The sequence below is a fragment of the Oryzias latipes genome, chromosome 13, assembly GCF_002234675.1.
Source record: "Oryzias latipes chromosome 13, ASM223467v1".
Taxonomy (NCBI): domain Eukaryota; kingdom Metazoa; phylum Chordata; class Actinopteri; order Beloniformes; family Adrianichthyidae; genus Oryzias; species Oryzias latipes.
The window spans coordinates 1,871,834-1,891,497 of NC_019871.2; the positions used below are offsets into that span (position 1 = coordinate 1,871,834).

Consider the following 19,664-nt stretch of genomic DNA (forward strand, 5'->3'; position numbering starts at 1 on the left):
GGGATCCGCTCACACTCTACGCAGAAGAAGCAGGAGATGTTTTTGTGGAGCATCTGTGAAGAAGCTGCAGGCTTTGGACCGGCTCCTTCCCTTTCCTGCACGGTGTGATGGGAAAATGCCACAGAGCATGGGTTCGTTTGACTGCGTATTTACCCCTCCAACTGGCTGCTGGTGCTGATTCTACGCCGACCCTCAGTCGGTTACAAGACACGAACTTGTTTCTCATGGTTTCTGTTGGTTTGAACCTTTGGTCCTCCGAAAAAGAGCGGCGAACACACAACCAAGATGGGTTGCGAGTGAATGGTCCTGGGGTCCACCATCTCACAGGACCTTAAGTGGACCGCTCACATTGACTCAGTCCTAAAGCAGAGGTTGTACTTCCTGCCACAACTCAAGAAGTTCAACCTGCCTCAGGAGCTGCTGACCGTGATATACATGGCAATAATCCAGTCTGTCCTGACCACATCCATCACGGTCAGACACGACAGGAACAGACTAAAGAGAATCGTCTGATCTGCTGAGAGGATTAGTGGTTCCAGCCTTCCCTCCATTCAGGACCTTTGCCGATCCAGAGCCAGGTAGCGGGCTGGCAGGATCATAAAAGACCCCTCGCATCCTGGTCACTGCCTTTTCAGCCTCCTCCGGGCAGGGCGGCGCTTTAGGACTATGCACACCAAAAACCACTCGCCACAAGGACAGCTTCTTCCCCCAAGCCATCACTCTAATGATCTCCTGACTCCAGACCACTCAAGAACACGGAACAACCACAGAAAATGTCACACCAGAACTACTGTTGCATTTTTATTTAGTTATGTTTAAATTTTCCTATATCTACCTCATAGTACTTTCTTTTTATTATTTATCCTCTCCTGTCTTATTTCTTCAAACATTTTTATATCTTTCTAGTTTGCACGAGAGCACAAGACACCAAAGCCCAATTCCTTGAACATGCTCTGTACGTATTTTGAGCTTTGATGACAGAAGACTCAAAGACATATTTTTCACCCAAAACAAGGACCGTAGTAGTAGTTCTTCATACAGAACTACTACAGAAGTAGGAGTCCAAACCCCGGGATGCCTGCAGAAAGCAGAGCAGGACTTTCCTCACTGCCACCGGAGCTGAAAAGAAACTTTGACTTTTGCTTGGCTTTCATATGCAGAAGCCTCCCACACTGCGCATAACTCATCCAGACACATTTATGACTTTGAGCGAGCCCAAGGCGCCTCGCCACAGAACGCTGCTGATCTGCTTTCCAAGAAAAACACACATCAAAAATGAAGCTGACACTGAAATATGGAAACATTAACCCAACAGAACCACCAGCACCTCAGAAGAACCGGCCTTCTGCCAATGAGTGTAGTATCACGGCGGCTGTGATGACCCCAAATGAACGACGTCGACCATCAACAAACCGTGGTTAGGTTTCTAAGAAGGTTTGGATTAAGTCAAACTTCCATGCAGTCCAAACTATGTTTAGAGCAGAAAGAAATATTCTATGAATAAGGAGAGCACCCCCAGCCCCAGACAAGCCACCCACCGCCCCCCAGGGGTTCTGGGCATCCCCGGGCCCCCCAAGGGAGACCCGCCCCACACTCCAGACAGATGCCGGTAAGCAATACTTGGTAATGTGTGGCATTTCCATGAAGCGCCGCTCTTCTCAGCCGATCAGCTGCTTCATGTTGATTGCGTGAGGAGTCAGGGAGTGACAAACAGCATCGTCGGTTTAGACATCAGGTTTCAAGGGTAAAATGGAAAATAATGTAACTGTTAGGGAGGATGAGAACGGGACGTAAACTTCCGGTTAATGATGTCTGGGCGCCATCTTGTTGTCTGCAGCCGGGTCCTCTTGACCTTAAAGGATGTAATGAAAATGGAACGCACCATTGTCGTGCGTGTGGTTAGTGTATTGTGACATATTTGTAAGGGTGATGGAAGTTACACACAGTTATGATCCACGGGTGACTTCATGGTGTGAGTACAAATCACAAAACGCCATTTAACCGTAGGAAACCCGTCAGTTTTTTCCATGATAATTTATGCTTGGTCACATAACTGAAACGTACAACATGAACCATAAATCATACTATGCTATGTCAGTTACATATTGGGCTTTATGTGATTCGTGTACTTTTGTTGTTTTGACGTTTACAATTTAAATGTTTTTGAGAATTCAGTTTGTTAAACATGAGAACTGTTCAGGTGATTCCACTAATATGAAGAAACACTCATGTGGGATTTATTTGGATTAGGTATTTAAACCAAACGGGGAGTGAATGCAGCATCATTGGACATTAGAAAGACGAAGATTAGGCTGAATGATACTCGGCGCCGTGCTTTGACTGTTGTTTTGGCAATTTCTTCACTTTTAAATAAACTGTAGAAAAGAAGGAGCAGCTTAAGCGTTTTAACAAAGCACAGATTTGTTGTTCTGGTGTCTCCAGGGAGCCAAAGTTAAACCTCACAGGCAGTTTTAAAAAGACCGTTGTGGGTATTTTTGGTATTTTTCTCATCTTTGTTGGGGTTTTGAAACTCATGTCGATGAACAAATGAAGACACGCAGAGTGATCCAACGTCTCAGATGGATTTATGAAAGATAAGAGACGAGGTTGATGACGACGGCGGAGAGAAAAACAAATGAAGACGGTTGATGATGCAAACAGAAGAGCTCAATCCTCCAGCAGAGATGCCATTGATTGTTCCTGCTGGTAGAGACGCCCAAACGAGAGGAGAAAACAGAGCCGAGTCTGACCTATTTACAGCTGCTAAAATCAGAACCACACACGGATCACACAGCGCAACAATGGCTGCCAGGAAATCAAACACTCACCCAGAAACTACAAAAAAAAAAACTGATGCAAATGAGCAGCTGATGTCAGAATCAGAACACAAACACTGAACTGGTACAGGAAGCTGCGTTTGAGAAGAACAAACACGACTTCCAACCACTCCCACTCCCCCCAAAAGACTGTACAACCGATCAGCTTAGTGCTTCTGCTTTGTTCCGACCTGAAGACACTCTTTGGCGTCACAGAGCAAAGGCTCATGGGACTGATTGGCTGTGGTAAGTCATTTATCAGTTTGGACGGCAAACGCCGGCGTTTGATGTCACCAGTTGGTGTTTTCAGAACCTGGAAGACGTTTTAATTGAGTTCATAATGAGCAACCGTGGCAAAGGTCGCATTTTCCCAGGTTAGTCCGTTTTTTCCACATTAATTAAATGACTGCGGTGACATTTTAGTTCATAACACGGTTTTTATTACTGCAAGGCAACAGGCGTTACACTAAGAAGAAAGTGAAAGTCGCCACAAAACTCTTTTCTCGTCGTCATGCAGTGGAACCCTGACATGCAGATGCTTGGCTCCCTGAGGAGTATTGACACTCGTGATGAAGATCACCTTCCTGCTCCTCTGGTAATAACAGGCACCTGCGTCTCCTCCATGCTCACTATGTTTACTGACATTTCCAACTCTTTAGCTAAACACTTCCTCAGCTCCACGCTGTGACCTGTTCCTCTTTTGGTCTGGAGCCTGGTTGCATCTCAAGGACAGGAAGTCCCGTTGAAGGTTGATGCCTTCATGTTTAAAGAACAACATAGATGACGAGCAGGAAGTGGAGCACGGGAACATATATGTGTGTTGGAACAGACAAGCATCAAAGTGGCTTCGGCTGACAAACAGCCTCATAACTGCAGTCTGTGCAAACATGCTAATTAAATGTGCTATTAGCCTCACATTAGCGTCTTGGACCTGTGACTTTCTTCATTTAGGTGACATATGACACAACTGCAGCTGAAACGGAGCAACAGAACTTCAGAAGGAGCTCTGGATAATATTTGAACGGATCTGCTCATTACTGCAGCGTCACAAACCAATCCTGTTGTTACTCCTTAGCGGCAGATGAATTATCAGGAGCGTGTTTACTAAATGAGAAGCGTTTTCAGCTTAAGTCAAACTGTGTGAAACTCTTGTTCTCATGCGGATCAGCAGAAATGTTGTGACAGCGACGGAAGAAGAAAGGAGTCAGAATGGATCCTAAACACCCGTTTGTGTGGGCCGATCTGTTCTCGGATGAGACAAACTATCCTCAGACTTCCCTTTGTGTGCAGCTCATCACAGTCGGTGTGATAGCAGCATTGTGCTTTTTTAATATCTGCACTGAAAAGCAGGCAGGAAGGCTCTCAGATCAATGAATGCCTGAGAGATCTCTGTGTTCGCTCTTCCATGACTTTGCTGCGAGCGTAACTCACTGACTTACAATTATGTCTCTTTTGAGGATGTTTAGAGAAAGAAAATTGAGCTTTACTTCAATGAAGGAAAGAGACAAAGAGAAAAAGAATAGAAGGTCCATATTTGTTCTGGTTCTGCTTTTAGGCAACACAAAGAAGTCATTAAACTCACATTTTGGTACAGGTCTGCCTCACCCCTGCTGCACGACTTACACCAGCTAAGGAGGACCGGGGCGTCCCGTTACACCATTTACCCTAAAACGTACCCCCACTGGGAAAACCCAAAGAGACCAATGAGCACCAGGAGCTTCTGGTGTTTGGTTTGGATTCCATCACTCCTCCACAGAAGACTGTATGGTGTGGACACATGCTCACTACTTCAGCAAACATGGCCACACCCAAAACCTAACAAATATGAATATTTTATGAAGACTATTTACCATTACACTGAGTTCTGATGATGAAAACATGGGGGAATTATAAAAAATACATGTTCAGACTTTCTTTTAAATTAAAAACTGTTCAAACATAATGCCTTGTGGTCAGTCGAGTGAGCATTGATGTGCACTGGTTGTTCACAAAGACTTCTGGGAAATTCCAGGGCACTGAAGTTTGGAATCGTAGATTTGGACACTCCCAAAAAAATGGCAAACGCCCTAAATAGTTCACTAAGTGCTGACAGAACTCCATCACACCCTTACATGTGTCATAGACGAGGCATGCGAGATCATTTCATACTATTGTTATTAACGGCCCGGTGAAATGTAGGGCTGATAACATTCACTACAAATCCCATAATGCAGCTCTTCAGCTGCCCACTAGCCCTCACGATGACGTAGAAAAAAAGTTGATTCTGAACCTTTAAAAACCGACTAGAGGCAAAATAAATGTTTCTGACATCACTGGTCAACACGCATGTTTTATTTGTGGAGCGTATGCGGCTGTAGTTAAAGAATATAAGATAAATATAATATAAACATCAAATAAAGTCACAAAGATTTTGTTCACAAAAGAGAAACACGTCTTCATTTATGTGTAACAGTTATAGACCATTGTGTGAATTCTGCATACTCTTCAAACACTTGGGTTACTTATTATGGGATATATTTTTGGAGTAATACTAATATTTGGGTAATAGTGGTTTCTTTTTCCTGAGATTTTTTACATTTACCTTGGGTGGGGTTGAAAATAACCTTTTTTTTTTTTAAAGGGTCTATATCATGCCAAGCCTCACACGTCGCTCTTCATATCTCCATTTCCAGGGTCTCCTCCCCACTTTAACGCAGGAATGCCAATGAAAATCCACCATCCATTTATTACAGACGCATCTCCGGAACAGGACAACCTTCACGGACGGCGCTGCGATGCGGTCGGCCTTCTAAGCGTGCAGCTCTGAGAGACTTTAGCGGATCCAGTTATTACAGCCGAATTAGAGGTGTCACTTCAATTTGAAAGATGGGCATTACGACTATCTTTGCTTCCACTTAGGACCAGACGTGAAGGGACTTCAAGGACAAATTGGCTTTTTTAAAGCTTTGTAAAACAAAATGAGCCCATTTAGGGGAAAGAAACGGGTCTTTGATGCTGTAATCAGTCTGTTCATACCTGATGGGCTCACCATCCATCATTGTAATGCATGACAGCCATTTGCCTGCTTTTAAGGACTACTTCAATTGATTTATGACATGAAGAAGGTGGATTATTATTGAGTGATATCTGTGTTAGAGTAACAGGTTTTTATTTGAGATATTACTTTTCCTATTTTTGTGGCGTCATCTTTGGTGGCGATACATTTCCTTCAGGAGAACAAATGTAGTGAAACATCCGCCACAGCTCTCCGTTCTCGTATCGTCCTCTTTTTGGATCCTGTGCCAGTGCAGGACAACGGGTGCCTATGAGGACAGCCTTCAAGTGCATCCTCATTAAAGTTTCATTAGGCTGAGAGGAGAAACCTGCACATTGATTTGGAGCCGAAGGCAGACAGTCTCACTGGGAGAACGTCATCTTTTGTTAGAAATGCAAAACAAAAAACAGTGGTTTGCATCTGCTTTTCTGTGGTTTCATAAGCGGGTTTTTATGACGATCACATCTATCTGAGCTACGATTATCTCTTAATTATTATTCAGCATAGGGTCTTTGATCCTAAACTTTCCAATGATATTAATATTATCATCTACTGAACAGAAACATGGAAAATAGAGGATGGGAGCAATCAAAGCTCAAGATGAAAGACCACAGTCACTCAAAGAGAGATTTTCAAATTTTAGAGACAGAGAGGCAGAAGATAAAGCAGCAGAGATAAGGATGATGACACGCATCTCAATCTCAAGCACCTTCAACTTAAACGGCCCGGGGCCTTTTTTATCGAGCTGAAAACTTTTTTTTCAATTATGAATCTCCTGCAGAATCTGAAAGCTGACATGCTGTTTCTTTAGGATTTAGGCTCATTAGCACCAGAGCTGCCCAAAACTGGTCCTCAAGATCCACAGATCCGCTTTGGGTTTGTTTTCCGGTTCCTCATGTAGGGTTTACTGCTGGTTATCGGGTCACAACGTGGAACGCCAGCTAATCAGCAGTAAGACGGAGGTTCAGAGTGACGTTTATCAGTGCTGACACCAAAGGTCCAGTTTTAAGGTCACCGGTCCAGGAGCCTTTTAACAAGACTCAGGGGGGGGTCAAACCTTTGGTTAGGACTCTAGAATCCAAGCAGACGTCCACCGGTTGTTGGGCCAGAAGAAATATTGTTAAGGAAAGACGTTGCAAGGACAGAGAAGTATGATAACACGTCCAAATATGGGCAGGCAGGACTAAAGAGAAAAAAAGTATCCTAAATAATGGACTAACGGAGAATTGCACTGCAAGAACTGAAGAAAATAACCCCTCCCCCCTTGTTTAAAACACGTCCTATTTTCTATTTTTCAAGAACACTGATATTATTGGAAAAGATTGTCAAAAACAAAATCTGGTAAAATAAAAAAAACAAAAGGATCATACCAAGATTCTTTTTTAAGAAAAAAATTCTTGTCACTAAAACTTGATTTGTTAAAGTTTTTTTTCTTCAAATTTGAATGTTTTTTTAAATCTATTTCTAGGGGGGCTGCTTTTGTTGTGTGCGGACTTCCATCTTGGATTGGGTTTGACTGTTTGTCAGATGTTGACGTCTTTTATTCTTGAATAATCAGAAGTTCCATTTCGGTTCCATTCAAGAGGATTTTCCCGTCAACACGGTCTGACACTCGGCTCAGGAGCCGGTCAGGAACATCACCAAATGAAAAGCTTTGACTGCAGCTCACCGATAAGACCAGGAAAACCTATTGAGAACAAGCAGAGAGTCGGGGAAAGTTCAGGTGACGTTGTTCTGAAGTTAAGTTACGTCAAGAGAGAAGATTTGAAGTCCAGGTTGAACAGACAGTCAGATAAGATGCCTCTGACTTTGGACGTGGATCTGGAGGCGTCCATTTTACCAAAAAACCAAAGCAAAAGACAAAAAACAACAACAAAAGGACTCATTGTCCAGCAGAAGAAAGCCACCCCATGAGGAGGTGTCAGTGAGGAAGAAGAGTCACTTCCTGTTCTGTCACCACACATGGCTTCTCCTCCAGATGAAGGTCAAATACCTGAAGTCTACCTACATAATGGTGGCACACAGCAGAGGTTTGAATCGGGTGAGGAGACTTTCAGAGTTTTGTGACAATGATTTACTCGGCGAAGAAGCCCCGCCTCCTGGTGCAGAAACAGTACATCAGCTCAACGCCGCTATTTCCAGTGAATCTTTACGCTTCAGGCTCCTGCAGGTTTAAATGATCAATTGAGGTGTTAAAGTGAAGAAAAGGCTTTTATTACACTGTTCTACAAAGACGTAAAATGGAAGCTAAACCACTGTTAGCAGCTCCATCATTTAAACTCTTATTGTTCCCAAATCAGGTTTAAGCCTCAGATGCTGAATACCTGTCAGGGAAGCGCTGCACTTATTCCACACTTCAAAATAAAAGTCTCTAATATGAGGCATAAAAGGCAATGAAGTGAATGGATCAGCACTGAGGTGAGCAATAAAACCAATTCAAGAACGGAAGGAAGGAAGAACCCAACTTCCTGTTTGAGGAAACCGCAGAGAGGAAATGCAGTGTCATGCATTTGAGGGAGAAGAGATATTTTCTTCATCATTACAGGGCATCAAAACTGACAGCAGATTTGTTTTTGTTCTGTCGACGGAAGAAAAACCTTCTCTGAGACGATGGAAAGGTTTGACAGTTTGAAACCGTTTAAAGTTGCACGTCAGCACAAATTTAAAATCCGCCTTTTGGCAGACATTTTGGAGACTTCAGGAGGGGAACGACATCCAAAGACAGCAGCTTCCAACCCGCCGCCGCCGCATGAAACAGTGGATCAGGACAAACCTGGAACGCCGCAGGCCTTTCTACTTTTAATTGGATGAACATTTGATCCAGTTAATTACGTTTGACAACAAGTAAATAATTTGAAAAACCAAGTTGGACAGAGAGCCTGGAGGTCTCTAGTCTGTCTACATTTCGGATTTTCTTTCATTTACAAAAATGTTTTTGTAAACAGAACAAAAATAACTTTTTGTTTTTTTATAGGATTTAATGAGAGCTGAGATAATGATCTAGACTCATTACAATACATTGATCTGTCATTTACATAGCTATAAAACATATTAAATAATCAGAGTGTGTATTTGTTATCTATGAACACAGAAACATGATGGATGATTGTTTCTTTCTCCCAACCTACCGTCTCAGACCTGCCTGTTGTTCCTAATGCATCATTTTACCGTCTCTTTATAATTTTATGAATTATTTTACTCTTGTTATTCTGTTTTATAAATTGTTCTTTACCTGTATGGCGATCTTGGATACCCAGAAAGGCATCATATAGAAAATTGTTATTATTATTATAATTATTTATTATTGCAGTGAAAACGAACCTAATTTAATATTCAGAATTAAGTTTTTTGTGCAGTTTCAGGTTGATTGTGGAATTATTGTTTGATTTAATTAAAATGTTTCTGTAAAAACAAATAAATTAATGGATATCTAGCCATCTTTTATCACAACTAACGGGACATTTTTGTCTTTAACACGTTTTAATGCAGTAAAGAACAAAAAGCCTCAGACTACTAGTCCTCAGCTTTTAATGTCCCAAAATTCCTGTTTGTGGAGTTAGAAATGGGCAAACAACCACAGACCTGCTGTGGAAATGAAGAACACGTTTCCTATAGAACCAACCAATCAGCTCTGACCACAGACGTGATGCTCGGACAGATGAACGAGTCAAACCTGTGCAGCTTTACTGTTCTGCCCGTTCCGGCCTCTGAACGTGAGCATTTGCTGCACCGATGCCTGAAATATTCCTCTGGATTCCACCTACCTGAGGTTCTCAGGAAGTCTGCAGGCGGGGTGGGGGCTTTAAAGACGAATTGAAATTCCGGTCACATCACTTGCTTGAGGGTTACAACGGGATGACAAGCTAACAAGGACACCCTCCCACCTACAGAGGAGCAAAGAAAGGAGATGAGGAGGAGACGAAGGAGGCGATGGGGGAAAAGAATGAGCGACGGATGCGGGGACAGGGAAGGAAAAATGTCAACACGTTGCATCATTAATTCATTAGCATTCCTTATGGTTCTCTCCTGCCGTCTCCCGTCCCTGGTGTCACCCACCTCTCCTCATTTTCCTTCTATCAATTACTCCTTAGTCCCTCGCCTGCCTCTCCCGCCCTCCCCCCAGGCTGCTCTGTCTATTTTCCTTTCATTAAAGTTCCTCAACCCAACGCACCAAACGCACAAAAGCAGCTGGTAATTCTGGCAGTGTCACAAAAATGCAAATAGTCAAAGTAATCTCGCCACAAAATAGATTGGAAACAAGAAGAATGTGTCGCATGTGCAAGTTCCAAGCATGTCTGATGGCAGACAGAACACAGAGTGTGGACGAAGCCTAGACAACAAACACAAAAGGAAGTTTCAGCATTCTGGACACAAGTTTATCCATTTGTATCATATTTGATCCACTTATCTCATGAATAAAATCAAAACTTAACTTAAAATTCAGTTATAAATGACTTGGTGCATGTTTTTTGCCTTGCAGTTCATCATTATTCCACTAGGGGCGGTAGAAGGGCTTTCGGTAATATTACACAAACTCTTTTGGCGGGAAAGGTTTTCCTGATTTTCAACACGAGAATTAGTAATCTAATTTTTTTAAATGACTTCCTGCTGGATTAAAAGAATCAACATTAGTTATTCTTTATGATACAGGTGTGTATCAAATCTGATACATTATACGGTCCTTTTTCCTGAAGAATATCCCTTATATTGCTGTGAACAAAAACTTAACAAATCACACAAATTTTCAATCTTTATGTGGCTTAAAGGGTCTAAAAAACATCTTAATTGCCCCCCAAATAATGAAATTTCTGTCAATGTCTGATGTAGTGGACTTTACAGGAAAAGACCGTAAACCAAACGACTGTATGGAAGCTCAAACTCACCTCTCAATCGATTGAGGTAAACTCAGAAATGGAGAACCAATTGATCCAGGCCTCAACAGACAGTGTTTCCTACTGGTTTCCAACTAACCTGCCACTGCATCTCCTCTCTGATGAAACACACCTGATCCAGGTAATTAACAGCCAGTAAGGAGCTGGGGTTCTGAAAAACCAGCAGGAAGCCGGCCCTCAGGAGAAACGGCTTCAATCCCAGGAGACTCAGAAGTATGCCTGCTGTTCTGCTCAGTCAGAACAACACCACAAGGTTTTGGAACCATAAGGGTGCTCAGGATGAATGGTACAGTCCATTGTTATTCCTGAAGGCTGTTAAACAGCAGTGGATGCAGTTTGTTTTCTCAGAGAAAATTTGCTTTGGTCATTTTAACACCCATACTCTGCTGTGGTGAGGATTTCTTTATATGAGTACATTTATGGACAAAAGTATTTTTACAAAACCTGAATATTTGACCTCTATGCCACTCAACTTTTTCTGTTTTTTTCCAGCAGATGATCTGAATTTGTTTGCGGTAGAATCATGTGACTTACGCTCAATGCAGGATAAACAGATCACTGATTTCACACCTTTAGGTAAACCCTCATCAACATATTTTGATTTACCTCAGATGCCCCCCCTGACACAAACCTCAACCGTTACCGGGGCTTGATTGTGCCCCCTTGTGGTTGCTTAGAGCGGCAGGTGCTGAACCAATGAAAGCAGATGTAGCAGGAAAGGCAGAGATGTGAATGTGACAACTATCACAAATAGAAGCAGCTGTCGTCCACCTACACATCAGAGCCGTTTAAGCTTCTCCTGCAGGAACCGTGGAGGGAAAACCCGGACTCAAATATGAGTTTGGCAGATTAAGCATTTCAAATCAGACAATCTCACTCCAGCGCTGCGCAGAAGCCTCGGTGACACGGTGGAGGCGGCGAGGGCGAGCCGTGTGGGCGACTTACATGGCCGTCTTAACTCGAACACACACTTGTATCAAATGTTTGTTTCCAGCAGAACCGTTTTCTAAAGAAATTCCATAACTGATGAACTTGAAAACACTCCAGCTCTGCGAGTGTTTTTCAACAGATTAATTTTGCTCGCATGAATACGAAGGTTGAAAAGAAATTAATTAAGTTGATAAAATACAGCAACAAGTAAAAGAGAAAAAAAAACAGAAACTGTTTAGTAAAGATAAATGAAAGACGCGCACACCTTTAATGAAAACACAACAACAGAGGCTTGATGGAAAACACAGCGGAGCTCGATCAGCAAATCTAAATCCTTTTAAGACATAAAGAACTGGATTACAGCAGGAAACCAGCAATATTCATGAAGTCACAATTAAAGAAGGAAGAAGTAAAATATGAAGATAAATGGACCTGGGGGATAAAACAGAGGAAGGGGGAGGAGGAATAAGACAATTCTGCAAAGCTTGAAGCAGCTTTGTCAAACCAAAGGAAGAAAAAACTGAAGCATCCGAGGAATCCAGCATGCAGCAGGACAGAATGGAGGCAAGGATGACCTTCATCAAGCGTTCAGGGCTTTTGGAGAAAACCGAAAAACACCTTTTTGGGTTATTTTTGAAGACAACTCTCTTACTGATTTAAAATATGTGACAGGAAGCGCAGTGAGCTGAGACTACATTCACTTCAATGTGCGTTCAGGCGACCACTTTCAATGATAAGTCTGTGTCGACATATATGTGCATATGTGTAATGTAGCTACGCACATTTTCAAAGCTGCTTTGGAGAAACATGCATGTCCACTGAACACGTGTTAAAAGTTGAACCAGGTCGAGCGTTGACCAATCAGAGACTGGGATTTGGTAGAGACGTTTTAATTCACAGAATAATACGATTATAAGAAGAAAACAGTAAGATAACTCTGTGTTTTTTTATTGAAACCGTCTTCTGAGAAGCATGAAAAAATGTCTGTGAAAAATAAACTGCATCCACTGCTGACTGGTATTAACTTGGTAACAAAAAGCAACTGTTGACCTGATTAAAAAAAAAAAAGAGTTTTTTTGGTGAATCTCCAACCTGTGATGAAGTACCGGGTGACCGACAACCACTCCTGCAGTGCTGCCCCCTGGTGGCCTGGTAGGCTTTTCAATGTCACCCCAAGGAAATGCTAAATTCAAAGGGGGTCGTTTTAGGGATAATGGTTAATTTATGGTAATGCATGAATAAATAACCCCCCCCCCCCTTAACACAGTGATCCTGTATTTTTTATTATGGATTTGACATTTAAGACCGAATGAAGAAAGACTAGAAGTGGCCGACAGGTGAAACAGCTTTTGTTATCCCTCAGGTGATCCATTGGCGGTTTTCTGCCTCTTATTGATTTGTTGCCGTTTTTAGGATAACAGCAACCAGAGAAGATCTCAGACACCCAGAAGGACGTCAGACAAGCCGAGGAGATGTGCGAAAAACCAGAAACCAGAGATCCAATCTCAGAGGAAGACCCAGTTAGACCCAAAGCTGGAGATGAAGGTGATGCATCCTCATCTCTGTCTGTCAGTGACTGACAGCTGCAGGAGCATTAGCACACCGACAAAACGCTGGATCAGCGTTAGCTCGGCTCACTACACTACACAAAAACGGATTAGCCTTAGCGCACGCTAATGCTGTAGGCTATGAGATTAGTGCTAGCTACACAACCAGAAGGCTACAGGAGGAGAGATGAGCCACAGTCAGACTTTACACTAACGATGATCAGCAGCTTCAAGGACCAAACAGCGGGGAGTTGAAGCATTTAGAGAGCAGCGGCGGGAGAGATTAGCAGGGTTTTACGGTTCACGGTATCAGGAAACCATCCAACGATTAATAACCAGGAAGCGTGTCTGTCTGAGGAAGTCTGACAGGAGGAAGCAGCCGAGGTGGATTCTTCATCATCAGCTGATTTCCATCCAAAACACACCAAGAGCACATTTTGGGAGGAAATGTTTAAAATGATAAATGTGTTTATCAGCAGGCTCAGTCTGTTAGTGTTTTAGATGCACTGATTTGTCTTTAAAATTCACTGACTCTTATAGACAATTACAGTCATTATACAAAACTAGCCACATTACATACTTCTTACGTTGTTTTTCTTCAGAAACGTCAGAAAATTATACTTTTCACACTAACTTGACGTTAACTAGCGTCACGTTGATGTATGTTGCTAAACTTTAATTTCAGCCTAAATAGTGGGGTAGAAAAAAATGTAGGCAACCATGAAGTTGTCCCGTCCAGCTCTGACCGGGGCAAGGGCAGAATGAATGGGTGGGGGGGTAGATAGCAGCTGCTCAGCTAGTTAGGGTGAGTAGAAAGGGGGCTAATGTGGTGGGAGCGGGTAACACCTGAGGGCCACAACGCTGCTCCAATGATGCTCTTTTTTCTTGAAGAGCAAAGGATCCTAGACATCTGGGTCACACAGAGAAAGTGACATTAATGCATTATTATTATACTAAATCTCAGAGATTGTCGTGTTTAATTTGCAGAAAATACAAAAGCCATTGAAAACAAAGAGAAAATGTTTTTTTTTTCCATTTACCAGAGATTCACAGTGATTCCGTTCCTCCTGTCAGGAAATGTCCAAACACGGCCTTTTAAAAAGCTGCTGAAGGCTGGAGGTGCTGAAATGTGTGCAAACATTTGCCGTGTCTTCTCCTTGCGATCAACAAAACGGCGATTAAAATTTATGGCTGCTAAAATGACTCCTAAGGCGCAAATCAAATGTCAAAAGAAAAATAATTAAAATGTAATTAGGATCATAAAGTGATTGCAAAGTCTACTGACGGGCATTTACAGGAAAAACACATTACTGTGCACGACCCGCTGCCCTGATGATCCCGTTTGATTCATCAAAATTCATGGAGTCATAAAATGCACCAGGATGGACAACATAAACACAGTGTTCCGGGCAATTCCTTCATCTGTTTGAGCCTGGATTACAATAATATGCTCCGATGAAATATTCCCAGCCAGCAAGGCCAAGTGGGCCCCAGCTCCTCCGCCCAGGGGCCGGCATCCGGGGCCACGCTCTGCCCACTTTTAAACCACATGGGGCCCGCTTGGCCTTGCTGGCTAGGAATGAATGCATACAACTGAAATCCAGTTAAGGAATTTTACAACATTTCAAATCTAACAATGTTCTGCAAGGTTTTCTCTCTGCAAACATTGAATTTTGGGATAGCATGGATTTCTTTCAACTCATTGATTTGGGGGAAAAGCGAAAAAATAAAAACCTTCTGAAGATTGTAAAGATAAGTTTCTGCTATGATCTATTATAGATGGATGATGGAGAAAGAGTTTAAATCAAACACCAGACGTTGATTCTTTTTCCCCGAAGTGGCTGCAGGCACTTTTCGCCCAGCAGGACTCTTTCCTGTCCACATCAGGTCGCCAGGATGCTGGACTGACCGAGCATCCAAAGCATTACTTCTTCTTTTTTTCAGTCCCAATCTGAAGTGGGCAGAGCATGCTGGGAAAGTCGATGGGCTCATAACAGCCTGATTGACTGCAGACACACTCAGGCACACACACGAGTGTGGACTCCTGCTCATTTGTAATTAATGCTGTTTTCAGCAGCTGCAACAGAATTGGTTAAAAACACCACGAGCGGCCAGTCGGCGTGATTCCGTTGGAGTATTTGGAAGAGCTGCATCCATGAGCACCACTGAAACTGCCCTGATGTCCCCGACAGAGCCAAACACAAAGCAGGATCAGAGATCTGCTGACTATTTCATTCAGGATCGAAGCTTTAGCAGGAAAATGCTATAAAATGCTATAAACTCCATCACTATAGCAACAAGAAGACACAAAGGAGCATCCCAAACGGATACTAGACTGGAGGGATGCGTCTCTACAAACATCCAGGTTAAAGTCCCAGTCCCAGTCCCATCTATTTCTAAAGCGTTCCCGGTGGTCTTTTAATGATGATGATGCCTTTTTAAGCCAGAAAATAAATAAAAAACATTTTGTTCTCCAGGACAAAGTTTCTGCAGAGCAGCCGGAGTTTACTGGGATTTCACCCTTGAGTTGTGGGTGGATCTTTGGCGTGTAGCAACCCCGCTTTCTCTCTCAGCTGCTGAGAGTTCTCTGTTTAGTGTGTAGTGGTTAGCACTGTCACCTCACGGCAAGGAGGTTCTGGTTCAAATCCCAGCTGGGTTTTTTTTTCTGTGTGGAGTTGGCATATTCTCCTCGCCCCTGTAACAAACTGGCAACCTGTCCAGCTTTTGGACGGTGGGAGGAAGCCGGAGAAAACCCACGCATGAACGGGGAGAACATGCAAAGGTCCCCCATTGGTGTCCTATCTTTAGTGTTTTTTTCCTGGACTTGATCAAACAGAGCTAGGTGATGGGAAGTTGTCTGCTAAATGTGAACGCCTTCTGCGTGTTTTGGTGGTTGGACCTCCTCCCTGCCTCTCATCTCCTCCAGCATCTCCTTCGCCCTCGTTTCGCTGCAGGAGCCATCCATTCTGCTCCTGTCTGCCTGCAGTCAGCTGTCAGCTCTGACTGATAGTCGAGCGTTTGATACCGTCCGCGTTTGATTGCTCGGGTCTTGTTATCTGTCACTCCCACGACGGCAAAACTCAATCTCAGTTTTAGCAGCGAAATGGTTTCCCCCGGCAACGCCCCCTCACAGAGGAAGAGACGCACGCAGCAGCGACTCGGTTTCCAGAAGCCGCCATTTGTCAGCATCAGTCAGCGTGTGTGTGCGTCCCATAAGTGTGTGTGCACACCATTCATCACAGTCGGTGACACGGTGAGCTCTCTCCGTGTGGACAGCAGAGTGTCGTTTCCATGACGGCGTCCGATGAGGTTCTCCTGAGCTGTGGTGTCCTGGGTTCTCCCATCGACTGACTTTATCTTCTGCAGGAGATCCATATCCACACTGATTTCATAAAGCTCATTTTTGACCAAAGCGTCTGATCTGGGGTCAAAGGTCGACCAGTCTGTGGGCTTTGCATCTCCATCAGAAGGTGTCTTGACTTGAACAGGTTTTCCTGTTTGCTTCCACAGATGGATGAGAAATGGTTTCATGATCCCAGAGTCTGTCAAAATGTGTTGTTCACAGCCCGACCCGACCCGACCCGCCCTCCCGACCCGCTCCGCTCAGCCCTGCGGGGGTCTGATGGAGATTCCTCCCTCCCGCTCCGGCCTCGGCGTCCCCACCTCCCCTCCATTATTTCTGGAATTGAGAGCAGAGACACAGCTGGAGGCCCAGTCGGCCGAGCTGTGCTTCGGAGTAAATGATCATTCGTGTTTTCTGATTATGATCAATAACCGAACCGTCACGCCTCCCTCCTCCCTCCTCTCCTTCCCGTCTGCTCCAACTTTGCACATTTCCAAAAAAAAGTCATTGGTTGCCGTTGTTTACAGATCTCGTCTGCGTCAGGCCGCCTCAGGCGACGCCAGCCGCTGACCTTTCTCTCATCTCACACCTCAGAACTAAACCCTTTTCATACCAGAATCTGAATAGAATCAGTTTGGAGCATTTAAACCCAAACAAAAAGAGCAGATCAGCACAACAGTAAAGACAGGAAACAGTCAGGCTTTACAAATAAAAGTCAGGCTATATTAGGCCTAGGATTAAAAATAAAATACCCTGAAACTCTCCTGAACACAGAAACTGGAGCTGAGTGCTGCATTACTCACAGTATTCTACAAAGGTTTTTATTTTATTTTATTTGGATACATTTTTGTTTCATCCGTTTTCATTGTTTTTAATCACCGTTTCAGGTGATTTTCTCCATTTTCTCCGCTCGTCCTCATTCAGAGCTGCCTGTGCTGTTGATGGTTAGTCCTATTATCCATGATTATGTAAAATTGGGGAGTTTAGGATGGTTTCTGTGGAGCAGAAGAGTTGGTGGCACAAACCTTAAGAAACCTTCATCCTTGTGATTGTTGCTCCTTCTATCATTGCTGGTTTTCGGTGGATTCATGTTTCTTCTTAAGTTGCTTTAATTTAACCTTAGACAAGTCTAGCTCTGTAACACATTTTTAACGTCTATTCATTTTTCTTCTCTATTATATTAAACTCATTCAGGATTCTGGCAAAGCTAAAAATGTGAAGGGCAGCCTGGCTTTAGTTAGAAAAACTCAGGGTAGAGGAGAAACGGCGCCTGTGGCATCCAGCAGGACTTCCACTAATCCAGACTGTCTGTTAGAAAAGGGCAGAAATCCTGGCTAATCATCAGGTGGGAGCAAAACACTGATAGGAACGAGGCGCCGCTCTTTATGTATGAGCAGGAACGCCATGTAAATGCACCTTCACACGCTCGTGTGCACGGCCTTCACTTGTAGCTTCGCCACCCAGAATCCGAACTGCAGCCTGATGAAACGGAAAAAAAAAGAAATAAAAACAGCTGGAGAAGGCCGGATGCAGAGAAACTGATTAAGAGGAGGAACAGAAAAACAAAGACAGAGATGACAACAGGGACAAACAAAAGGAGAGGGGAGATAGAGGAGCCAGCGTGCGACAGAGGAAGACAGATGGAGGTGAAAGCGTGGAGCGAGCTGGCTCTGCTTTAAAGCAGCGCTCTGCATTCAGATGGCTGCTGCAGGCTGTTAGAAAGCTGCATGCTGAGTCTGTCAGAGCAGCAGAAAGGACAAACGCCTCAGCAGGTGCAGACACGCCGCAGACCACTCATTATGCCTTTGCTGCTGCAGCATTTCACACAACTGGAAGACCGCGGGCCGAGTCCAACAACCATCACCGTCCAGGTCTGGAAGTCCATCCCAGCAGCACACACACACACACACACACACACACACACCCACACACTCATCAGCTCGCTCAACAGTTTAACAGACATTCAGCCAGATTTCCCAGCGCCGCTATTCTCCCTTTAACGTTGATCACAGCCACAAAAAACTGTTTTATGACTCTTTTTTTTATAATCACCTCAAAGGAAAAGAGCGAAAAGAAAAAAACGCATTCATGATGTTCAGGATTTTGTGATTTTATACGACAAACTGCAGATCGGATCCAATACGTTTATGGATCACGTTTCCGCGAAAAAAATTAGGCCAGACTAAGCTCCGCCCACCTCAACAAGATCTCAACAAAAGCAATAAATGAGATTAAAAAAAAGTTTAAATCCTGTCACCTAAATGTGAGCAAATTTGACCTCAAACAAAATCCAGACAGCAGTATTGTTTAATTACCCGTTTTAATGAACATCTAGATTTAAAAAATATCTAAATGTTCCCAAACCAAAGAGTTCTTATAGTTTATATTGTGTCTGAAATGAGCCCTTTTCCCATGAGTCAACAGAGAACTGCTTCTCTATGGAACCTCTTTGGAGGAACTACAGGAACGGCTTTTTCTTGATTTACATCGAATTCTGAAACAGAACGAAGAAAACCAAAGGAGGGGCCTTCGTCTTATCACACAACTACAATCATCACTAAACCAATAACTAACCAAGCAGACAGCTGAAGGTAAGACCAACGGTCTAAAGGCTGCTCTGTCACTTTCACCTGCACCAGGGGTTTGTTTTTCCTGAAAGCAAAGAAGAAATGAAGGCATTCATCCAAGCATCACTTTCCTGCAGACACCAAGGTTAAAAGATTTACAGGGAAAATCCCTTTAAAGCCTAAAAAATACTGCAGTTCAGGATGAAATAATTAAACATTTGCCCCCTTAAGCTTCCAGTTGTTCCTTTTCCTTTTTTGAAGAGTTCCTTTGCCTCCATGAGAATCCCTTCTTTCCTCCTGGTACTGGTGTCTGCTGCATGGAGGGGGGGGGGTCGTCACAGGAGTCTGTGAGATGATATCTACCACCTTGTTGTGAGGAGGTGTTCATTACACAAAAGATCAGACTGCGACGTCTCCCACTTTTCCCTCAGCAGGACTGCAGCGGCTGAGGGAAAAGTGGAAGCAAAGGGGGGGGGGGCTGCTCTTCCCTGCCGTCTAGCAGACAGTTTACTTTCCTCTGTCATGTGGACGCACA

At 43.5% G+C, this 19,664-nt stretch overlaps 1 protein-coding gene across 2 annotated transcripts in view; it reads right to left on the reverse strand.

Annotated features, from left to right (window-relative positions):
• The window catches only part of LOC101172994 (leucine-rich repeat and fibronectin type III domain-containing protein 1-like protein), a 275,228-nt gene that overhangs the window by 154,799 nt on the left and 100,765 nt on the right, over positions 1–19,664 (reverse strand). For both annotated transcript variants that reach the window (XM_004075203.4, XM_023961321.1), the window contains one exon: positions 9,615–9,734. The gene's annotated coding sequence lies outside the window, so the exon portion shown is untranslated. The remainder of the gene's footprint in view (positions 1–9,614; positions 9,735–19,664) is intronic.